The sequence below is a fragment of the Enhydra lutris genome, unplaced genomic scaffold (assembly GCF_002288905.1).
Source record: "Enhydra lutris kenyoni isolate GAN:26980312 unplaced genomic scaffold, ASM228890v2 scaffoldscaffold38, whole genome shotgun sequence".
NCBI lineage: Eukaryota > Metazoa > Chordata > Mammalia > Carnivora > Mustelidae > Enhydra > Enhydra lutris.
Genome location: NW_019154122.1, coordinates 13764845 through 13775661, shown reverse-complemented (window position 1 = coordinate 13775661; position 10817 = coordinate 13764845). Strand labels below are relative to the sequence as shown.

The 10817-nt window shown below is 46.6% G+C and overlaps 1 pseudogene; it reads left to right on the top strand.

The window, feature by feature from the left end:
- Positions 1 to 10430, top strand: part of LOC111154843 — a 23489-nt pseudogene extending 13059 nt beyond the window's left edge.
- Positions 10431 to 10817: the final 387 nt, after the last annotated feature.

Genomic DNA, 10817 nt, shown 5'->3' with positions numbered 1-10817 from the left:
GCCTGCTTGTGATCTCTCTCTGTCAAATAAATAAATAAATAAATCTTTAAAAAAAAAAAAAAAAAAGGAGCATTTTAGCTTGAAAGTATCCAAAGTATCCTTCAATATGTGAATGGATAAACGAGCTATGTTGCATCCATTCAATGGAATATTATTCAGCCCTAAAAAAACCAAGCTATCACGCCATAAAAAGGCATGGGGTAACCTTACAGGCATTACTAAGTGAAAGAAACCAATCCGAAAAATGTTACTGTGTGCTTCCAACTGTACGACATTCTGGAAACGACATTCTAGAACAGGAAGTAAAAAGACCAGTGGTTCCCAGGGTTAGGGAAAAGACAAGGCTAAACAGATGGAATACACGGGATTTTTAGGGGAGTGAAACTATTCAGTATGATTTTATAAGGGTGGATACATGTCATTATGCGTTTGCTAAAACACACAGAATTGGGGTGCCTGGATGGCTCAGTCAGTTAAGCATCTGCCTTCAGCTCAGGTCATGATCCTGGGGTCCTAGGATTGAGCCCCACATCAGGGGGGGTGTCCCTGCTCAGCAGGGAGTTTGCCTCTTGCTCTCCATCTGCCTCTCCCTCTCCATCTGCCTCTCCCCCAGCTCATGCTCTGTCTTTTCCCACTCGCTCTCTGTCTCTCAAGTAAATAAATATTAAAATAAATAAAACCCACAGAATCTATAAAACACAAAGTGAATGAGCCCTACTGTAAACTATGGACTTTAGTTAATAAATAATATATTGATGTTGGTTCATCAGTTAAACAAATGGACCACACTAATGTAAGTTATTAATGAAAGAAGACTGGAGTAGCAGGGAGGGGTATGGGTACATAGGACCTCTGCACTTCCTGCTCAGGTTTGCTGTGAACCTAAAACTACTCAGAAAAAGCCTATTAACTTTTTTATAAAGAGCATTTTAGCTCTGCTCTTTGAGTTGTATGAAAGAGAGATTCATGGGGCGCCTGGGTGGCTCAGTGGGTTAAAGCCTCTGCCTTTGGCTCAGGTCATGATCTCAGGGTCATGGGATCGAGCCCCACATCGGGCTCTCTGCTCAGTGGGGAGCCTGCTTCCCCTTCTCTCTCTGCCTGCCTCTCTGCCTACTCATGATCTCTGGCTGTCAAACAAATAAATAAAATCTTTAAAAAAAAAAAAAAGAAAGAAAGAAAGAAAGAGAGATTCATGCAGCATGTCAAGTAACAGGAGATGGGAGCCCAGGCAAAGCTGAACCGAGTGACATCAGGAGCTATGGGACTAGAGGCAAGACCACACAAAGGTCGGGGGCCCCAGGACATTATCACTGCTCCCCATTCTCTCTCGCGCCTGCCGGCCTCCTCACCCTTCCCATGCAGTGTAGCTTCTCTTCTCTTCAGTGTCTGTTTTCTCATCATCTCAGCTCCTTCATGACTGTGGCTTCCCTGTGGCCTCTCATGGCTTCTCCAGCTTTTGCCGACCTCCTCAGGACTTCCGGGCTTCCTGTTTAAAATTCCCCAGACAGGCGAACCTACTTGTCCCAGTTCATTCCTTGAAGGCTCAACCCTGTCCTGGTCCCTGGTGCCCTGTGGGTGCATATAGCAGTGAAGGGGTGAAGGGTGTCCCCCACACTGTGCAACCAATCCCTGAGGCTTAGAGCTGCTGCTTCCTCAGGAACTCTGGCCAAGCAGCCTCCCTGTAGACGGGCCCATGGTGTCGGCAGTATTCTTGATGTGCCTGACAGGGATGGTGTCCTTTGGAATGGCTTGTGTCGAAAACATGAACAATTGAGTAAAACCAAACCTTAGCAATTAAGTATTTCAATACTTTTTTTAAAAAAGATCTTATTTATTTGACAGGCGGAGATCACAAGTAGGCAGAGAGGCAGGCAGAGAGAGAGGAGGAAGCAGGCTCCCCGCTGAGCAGAGAGCCCGACGCGGGGCTCGATCCCAGGACCCTGGGATCATGACCTGAGCCGAAGGCAGCGGCTTAACCCACTGAGCCACCCAGGCGCCCCTCGATACCTTTTTTTCTTTAGGGCCGCCTGGGTGGTGCAGTCGGTTGGGTGTCCGACTCTCGATTTCCACTCAGGTCATGATCTTGGGGTCGTGAGATGGGCTCCGCACTCAGCATGGAGTCTGCTTGAGATTCTCTCTCTCTCCCCCCTCTGCTCCTCCCCCTGCTTGTGCTCGCACACATATCCCTCTCTCCTTCTCTCTCTCTCTCTCAAATAAAACAAAATCAATCTTAAACTTCTTTTAGAAGCCCCCAGTAGGGCTGCCTGGGTGGCTCAGTTGTTAAGCGGCTGCCTTCTGCTCAGATCATAATCTCAGAGTCTTGGGGTAGAGCCCTGCATGGGGTTCTATGCCTGGCGGGGAGCCTGCATCTCCCTCTCCCACTCCCCCTGCTTGTGTTCCTTCTCTCAGTGTGTGTCCCTCTGTCAAATAAATAAAAATAAAATCTTAAAAAAAAAAGAAGCCGCCAATAACATACTTAAGTACATGCACAACTGAACCCAATACAGAAATCAAACAGTATGGGTTAAAGACTCAATTAAAAAACTGCACCCAAATTTAGGATAAAATAGAAGTTGTTGAACAAGTCCTAAAACGCACAAACGGGACACAACACATTTGACTAAAATATTATTAAAGACTTCTTATGATCATTTACATTAAAACTAGTGGAAATCACACATTGGTCATTGTAATTCCCATGACCATCACAGGATTAGGGATAAGACTATAGCAAGAAAGCTTATACATCTATTGGAGAAAGACCAGTCACCCAACAGAAAAGTCAGGGAAGGATAAGAACAGACAATCAGCAGAAGAAAAATCTGTATGTCCAGTAAACAGAAAACGACACTCAGTATCTCACGTCTTCATTCTTGGCAGTTTTTTTTTTTTTAATTTTATTTATTTATTTGACAGAGAGAAAGAAATGAAGCGATGGAACACAAGCAGAGGGAGTGGGAGGGGGAGAAGCAGGCTTCCTGCTGAGCAGGGAGCTCGATCCCAGGACCCCTGAGATCATGACCTGAGCTGAAGGCAGAGGCTTAATGACTGAGCCACCCAGGCGCCCCTCTTGGCAGTTTGAATACACACGCAGATGATCCTTCTAACAGCTTCTGTGTGTGTGTGTGTGTGTGTGTGTGTGTGTGTGTGTGTGTTTTAATTGTGGTCACACAGAACATGAAATTTCCCATTTTAATCACGGTCAAGTGCCAGCTCGAGAGTGTTGAGCGTAGTCACGGTGTGGTGCAACCAGCCTCCTTCTGCGAGGTGAAATCTTGCAAAATGAAAACTCTGCAGCCGTGAAACGACAATTCCACCTCTTGCTCTCCACCGGCCCCTGGCAACGACTCCTCCATAGTCTGCGTCTATGAATGTGACCACTCTCGGTACCTTATACAAGGGAAATCAAACAGTGCTCGCCTTGCTGTGACTGGCTTATTTCAGTTAGGACAATACCTGGTGTAATTTGCTAGGGCTCACATACAAAATACCGCGGACTGGATGGCGTAACAACAAAAGCTTATCTCTGCAGTCTTGGAGGCTGCGAGTCTGAGATCGAGCTGCCAGCCAGGCTGGTTTCTCTTGAGGTCTGTCCCATTGGCTTATGGGTGGCTGCCTTCTCCCTGGGTCCTCACGGGGCCTTTTCTATGTACGCCCATCCCTGATGTCACTTCCTTGTCTTACAAGGACACCAGTCCTGTTGGATCTGCCCCCATCCTTGAGACCTCACTTTCCCTTAATCGCCTCTGCTAAAGGCCCAACTCTAAATGTAGCCACATTGGGGGTGAGCATTCTTACTTACCTCCAGGGGGACCTGCCCCTTTGTGAACCGAAAGTGATGGACCCATATAAACAGTTTGGGCTCACTGCATTTGGACTTGCCCATTTCTTTTGCCTTAACAGTTTAAGCTGCTTAAATTAATTAATTAGCAGATTAATATAGCAGGACAGCAAACAACTGCTTAGCCTCGTGGCCTTTTAGGCCGGAACAGTGATTTGACTGGGAGTTTATTATTAATTGCATTTTAGGAGAAAGTTGATAGCCACAGGCCCTTGGATTCAGGGCTCAAGGTCACTGGTGAAGTGTTTTGAGATAAACTAGCTTACTCCGTCACTTCCTTATTTGTGCACCTATCTTTAGGGCCTGCTAGAATGTAAGCTTCCCAAGGATAGGCCTGTCTGTCGAAGCACGACGAAGGTGTGTGCTGGGATGAAAGAAAGCATGTAGAGCCCTCAGGGTGGTCTGTGGACACTGCCTAGCTCAATGTCACACTGAGCTCACTTAGAGCCAATAATCTGACCTTTGGCACTGACCACATTCAGGTATAAATCTTTGAAAACTTTTTTTAAAGATTTTATTTATTGGGGTGCCTGGGTGGCTCAGTGGCTTAAAGCCTCTGCCTTCAGCTCAGGTCATGATCCCAGTGTCCTGGGATCGAGCCCCGCATCGGGCTCTGTTCAGCGGGGAGCCTGCTTCCTCCTCTCTCTCTGCCTGCCTCTCTGCCTACTTGTGATCTCTGTCTGTCAAATAAATAAATAAAATCTTAAAAAAAAAAGATTTTATTTATTTACTTTATTTACACAATTTTTGCGATGCGTTTAAAGTAAGTTCTTTGCCCTATAATGTTTATATTAATTAATGTTAATGCAGCTTAAAAGAGACCAACGGGAAGTAGACAAAGCTACAGGTATTGTTTTTTTTTTTAAGTTTTTTTTTTTTTTAAGATTTTATTTATTTATTTGACAGAGAGAGATCACAAGCAGGCAGAGAGGCAGGTAGAGAGAGAGGAGGAAGCAGGCTCCCTGCTGAGCAGAGAGCCCGATGCAGGGCTCGATCCCAGGACCCCGAGATCATGACCTGAGCCGAAGGCAGCGGCTTAACCCACTGAGCCACCCAGGCGCCCCTACAGGTATTGTTTTAATTTTAGGTATTTTCTGAGAACATGGGATTAGACCACTTATCCATAATGGTGTGTATCTGTGTCTGAGAAGAATTCAGATTCTTGGCTTCCTAAAGCAAATCAGAGCTGGTCCTAATACCATATCCCCAGTGACTCGATGCCCTCTCTCCCCTCCGTGTCTGTTTGCATCCCACTGTCAAGCACTGCACCCTCTGCCTTACGCAAACCCTCAGCGGCTTGCCCCCTCACTTTCTAACATTCCCTGAGCCAAGCCACAACCCTGGTGATAATTCCAACACGCTGCCTATTCGGCACCTGCACCTGCCAGCCAGATGAGTTTGGCACCACACTGCCTGGTTTCATTTTAAATTCATGACCACAAACCTCAAGTGGACTCTTAATGCCCTTGGCAATCATAGGATACTTACCCAGGCTCATTTCTTCCCCAGGACTCCAGCCAGTAATCTCACATCCATTCCTCTCTCCTCAAACCTCCAACACCCCTCCCTTCTTTTGAGGTCACCGTGGATATTGATGTGATCAACAGAGAAAATCCACACACTGCCCACTCCCCATGTCTATCTGTCTGTCTTGGAACCCCACCCTCTGACTTCCTGCCTGCTATTATGGATGAGTCACCAATGGTCCTATGGAAGCCTAGCCCTCTGCTTTGACCCCTCCCCTCCGATTGCTCAAGGATCTCTCTCAGCATATTCCCCCTCTCAGCTACATCTTTTTTTTTTTTTCACCATTAGCTGGATCCCTCCTATTAAGATACAATTAACATGTTTTTTCTCTGACCTCAAGCCTTCTGGTGACTGCACTTTACCTTTGTCTACTTCCCCATTTTTTTTGCTCCCTTATGCAGCAAAACCATCTTCAAAAAGATGGTCTATACTTGCTATCTCCAATTTTTTTTTAAAGATTTTATTTATTTATTTGACAGACAGAGATCACAAGTAGGCACAGAGGCAGGCGGGGGCGGGGGGAAGCAGGCTCCCCACTGAGCAGAGAGCCTGATGCGGGGCTCGATCCCAGGACCCCGAGATCATGACCTGAGCCGAAGGCAGAGGCTTAACCCACTGAGCCACCCAGGCGCCCCATCTATCTCCAATTTTTACCCTTCCCTTTCAATCCACTCCAATCTCACTTTGACTCACCCTTTCCACTAAAACTTGTCCTACTGAGGTCACCAGTGAGCTCCACTTGCCAAAAAAAAAGAGCCAGTTCTCAGTCTCCCACTTTCTTGATCCATTGGCCACATTTGATAGAACTGATGACCACCTCTTACCTGACAGGCTCTTTATTGGGCCATCAGGACACTCCATCCTCCTGGTTTCCCCCCACTTCACAGGTGAGTCTCAGTATCTTTCAGTGACTCCTTCTTTTCTCCCCAGCCTCTGAATGTTAGAGCCTCCAGGCTCAATCCTTGATCTTTTCTATAACTACACTCTGTCCCCTGTTGATGTCATTCTCTGCCATGGCTTCAAGGACCACCCAATTGCTAATCACTCTCAAGTGTACATCTCCAACCCAGACCTCCCTCCTGAACCTGACTCATATACCCAACGGCCAGCTCAACATTTCCACCTGGATGTCTAAGGTATCTTAAATTTCACATACCCCAAACTAAACACCTGCCCCACCCAAGGTCTTCCCCATCTCAGTCAATAGCAACTCCATCTTTCCAGTTGCTCGGATTAAACCTTTGAGTCTCCCATATCCACAGTCAATTCATCAAAAAAATCCTGTTGGCCCTGATGTAAAACAATGTCCACACGTGGACGGCTCCTCGCCACCCCTGCCATTACCATCCTGGTCCAAGTCGCTGTCATCCCTTGCCTGGATTATGGCAGTAGCTTCTTAATTGTCTGACTCTCTATATAGTCTCTTCCCAATATGGTAACAGTGATCCTTTGAAAGGGTAGGTGCTGCTCAAAACTTGACAAGGACTCTGTATCAGTCCAGATGACCTAGGTTATGTTGTGGTGGCAAATAACCCCAACATTTCAGTGATTTGAAATAGTGATCATTTCTTTCTCATGTGCCACGTCCATCTCGGGCAGCGACAGGGAGCTGCTCATCACCATCACTCATCAGAGATTTGGGCTTACAGCTCAGAACACTGTCTTGGATGTTTCTGGTCACCTTGGCAGAGGAGCAAAAAGCCCTAGAAGATTAGTACTGGTAATTAAATACTCCCCAAGTGAATTCTGCAGACTCAGTGGCCAGAACTAGTCACATGGACAGATACATTCTTAAGAGAGCCAAAGAGTGTCTTCCTGCTCTGTTGTGACGGCCAGGAGCTGGGCATATTCAGTGAGCTCCTGAGCACCGTAGGCTCCCAGCAGTGCTCAAAATACATGCAAAGTCCTAGGTGGCTTAGTCGGTTAGGCGTCCCACTCTTGGTTTCAGCTGGGGTCATCATCTCAGGATCCTGGGATCCAGCCGCATGCCAGCCTCCATGCTCGTTGGGGAGTCTGCTTGTCTCCCTCTCTCTCTGCCCCACCCCCCACTCATGCCCTTTCTCTTGCTCTCTCAAATAAATAAATAAATAAATCTTTAAAAAAAATAAAAGCAAAATCCATACTGGCCTCTGAAGCTTGGCATTAGCAGGCTCTCCACTCCCCTCTCTGGGCTCACCTTCTCCTGTTCTCTCCCAGGTACCAGTGCATCCGAGAGCCCGTTCCTCTGCCTGCATGGCTCTGCCTTCAGTTATGTGCATGATAATCCCTTACTCCTCACCCCACTCTGCACATACACCTGAACAAATACTTCTCTGAGGGCAGCGAAGGCAGAGGCTTTGTCTACTTTTATTCCTGGGTGCAACCCCCACAAGCCAAGCCCAGATCGGGATCTGCACAAGACAGGGGCTCAGGAATCTGCTTCAGTGAGTGAGCCTCCCTAGTGGTGACAAAACATACCAAACCCCCCCCCCACAAAATATTACGTCACGCCTGTCAGATGATAAAATATTCACGTCTGACAATGGTAAGCCCTGATGAGGATTTAGTGAGAAGAAATCTCCTGCTCTGCTGGAGAGGGCATGTTGGTATGACCACTTGGGAGCGCAGTTTGGCACTCTGTGGTCAAGTCCAAGATAAGCGTGAATTATTACAATTCAGCAATTTCACGTCCCAATATGTATCTTGGAGAAACTCATCCACATGTGTCCAAAGAGACATGCAAAAAGATGCTCATAACAGCACTATTAATAATAGAAAAAGAGTTGGAAACACTTGAAATTTACATCAGCAGGACAATTGATACATAATTGTCATATTCATTTGACATGTTTTGACTTCCTGTCTCCCTCCAGCTTGCAAAGAGATTGGAAGTCGCTTTCTTTCTTTTTTAAGATTTTATTTTTTTATTTGAGAACGAGACAGAAAGAGTGAGAGAGAGCACAAGAGTGGGGTGAGGGGCAGAGGGAGAAGCTGACTCACCCTGAGCAGGGCTTGATCCAAGATCATGACCTAAGCCGAAGGCAGCTGCTTAACTGACTGAGCCACCTAAGCGCCCCAAAAGTCGCTTTCATTCACCCAACAAGAAAAAAGCTAAACAAACTGAAAATCAACAATTCTTAGATCCATCAGAGAACTGAGGTTACAGGGCAAATCAGCTGACCCCAGATTAGGAGAGCTAGGTAGGTAGGTACAGAGAATCACAACTTACCTGAGCAGAAACCTCTACAGGAACCAGGACCTGGGAAGGTACTGTGGGCAACACATTGCTGGAGGCTCAGTGTGGACAAGTTTGAAAGTTAAGAACTCCAGGGGGGCCCTCTCACACGTCTGAGTTTTCCCTCTAGGAGCCCTTCCAGACTCTACTCTAAGGATCCAGGGAAAAACCCCCTCATGCTTCCAGCAGGGGAAGGGAGAAGAGGAGCCATTTTGGAACACACCTGAGTACTCTGTTGTTTTAACAAGTTCTGTCCTCAAAAGAAGCTGTTTCGGGACACCTGGGTGGCTCAGTTGGTTAAGCGGCTGCTTTCGGCTCAGGTCATGATCCCAGGGTCCTGGGATCGAGTCCCACATCGGGCTCCTTGCTCAGCAGGGAGCCTGCTTCTCCCTCTGCCTCTGCCTGCCACTCTATCTGCCTGTGCTCACTCTCGCTCGCTCTCTCTCTCTCTCTGACAAATAAATAAATAAAATCTTTAAAAAAAAAAAAAAAAAAAAAAAAAGAAGCTGTTTCACCAGAGCCTAATGGACCAGGGGAAGGGAAATGGCCAACTGCAGCCCCCTCAAGCCTTCATGCCTCACCTAAGGGGTAAGGGAGCTGAGCAGCCCCGGTCAGTCACAGCCCACAGGCACAGATTTCCCAAAGGACCAAGACCTCATTATCTACACCCATGCATATCATATTCCAACTGCAGAAAATCACAGACAAAAAAAAAGAAAATTGGAAAGAAGCCAGAGGAAAAGAACTTACCTACAGAGGCCCAAGGAAAGAATTACATAGTTTCCCTTTGAGAACCGAGCAGTCAAGAAAAGGATTGGAGTGAGCTCTTCCCAAGCCTAGGGCAGCCACACCTGTCTTCCCAAGAAGCACTGGAAACACAGAGCCGTTCCCAAGTCTTGGACGCTGGATACACTGACAGGTGTGTTTGCCCCTCGTCCATCTACTGGTTCCCAGTAAACTGAGAGAATGTCTCCCTCTCGTCGTTTTCCTCAGGACCAGACTTAAGTATGCCCTCACAGGATATGAAGTAAAGATTTGTATCCAACATTTTATTGAGACTCATGGCAAGATCCCATGGCAAGGACCCATGGCATAAGGTCCCACTGCTGGTCTTACGGCTGTCATTAGCGCTGACAACACTGGGAGGATTTCTGTCTGATCTATGACACCAAGGGTTGCTTGACTACTTATCAGATTACACTTGAGGAGGCCAACTGTAAGTGGTCAAAGTGAGACAGAACTTTGTGAGAACAAAAGGAATCCCTCATCTGGTGACCCATGATGTTCGTACCATCCACTATCCCCATCCCCTCCTCAAGATGAATGACACCATTCAGACTGATTTGGAGACTGAAAAGATTACTGCTTTCATCAGATCTGACCCTGGTAATCTGTGTATGGTGACCAGAGGTGCTAACCTGGGAAGATTTGGTGTGATCACCAACAGAGAGAGACACCGTGGTTCTTTTGATGTTCACATGAAAGATGCCAATGGCAACAGCTTTGCCACCAGGCTCTCCAACATTTTTGTCATTGGCAAAGGCAACAAACCATGAGTTTCTCTCGGCTCATTAAGCATCTGCCTTCGGCTCAGGTCATGAGCCCAGGGTCCTGGGATGGAGCCCCGTGTTGGGCTCCCTGCCCAGCAGGAAGCCTGCTTCTGCCTCTCCCTCTCCCACTCCCCCTGCTTGTGTTCCTTCTCTCGCTGTCTCTCTCTCTGTCAAATCTTAAAAAACAAACAAGAACCATGTATTTCTCTTCCCTGTGGAAAGGGTATCTGCCTTACCATTGCTGAAGAGAAATAAGAGACTGGCGGCCAAATGGTCGGGAAAAATGATCTCCAGGTGACATGATTGGAAGTCTTTATACTTAATTACAGCTCATACAGCACAGGGGGAAAAAAAGGTCAGAGTGCTATAGTGCTGTGTTTAAAGTGTTGAAAGGAAAAAAACCCACTAACTTAGAACTCTGTACCAAGTGACATTATACTTCAAAAGCCCAGGAATTATGATGAATTTCTCAAACAAAAATTGAGGGAATTTTTTGCCAGTAGACATTCTTTCCAAGAAGCATTAAAATAAGTTCTTCATAGAGAGAGAAATGATATTGGTCAGAACTCAGACCCAAAAGGAAGGAAGGGCATTCGAGAAGGAATAATGAGTGACTATAAAATGATTTACATGTAGGGATACCGAAACAAAACAAAACAAAACTAAGGAGTGTTATGCTGAAGAA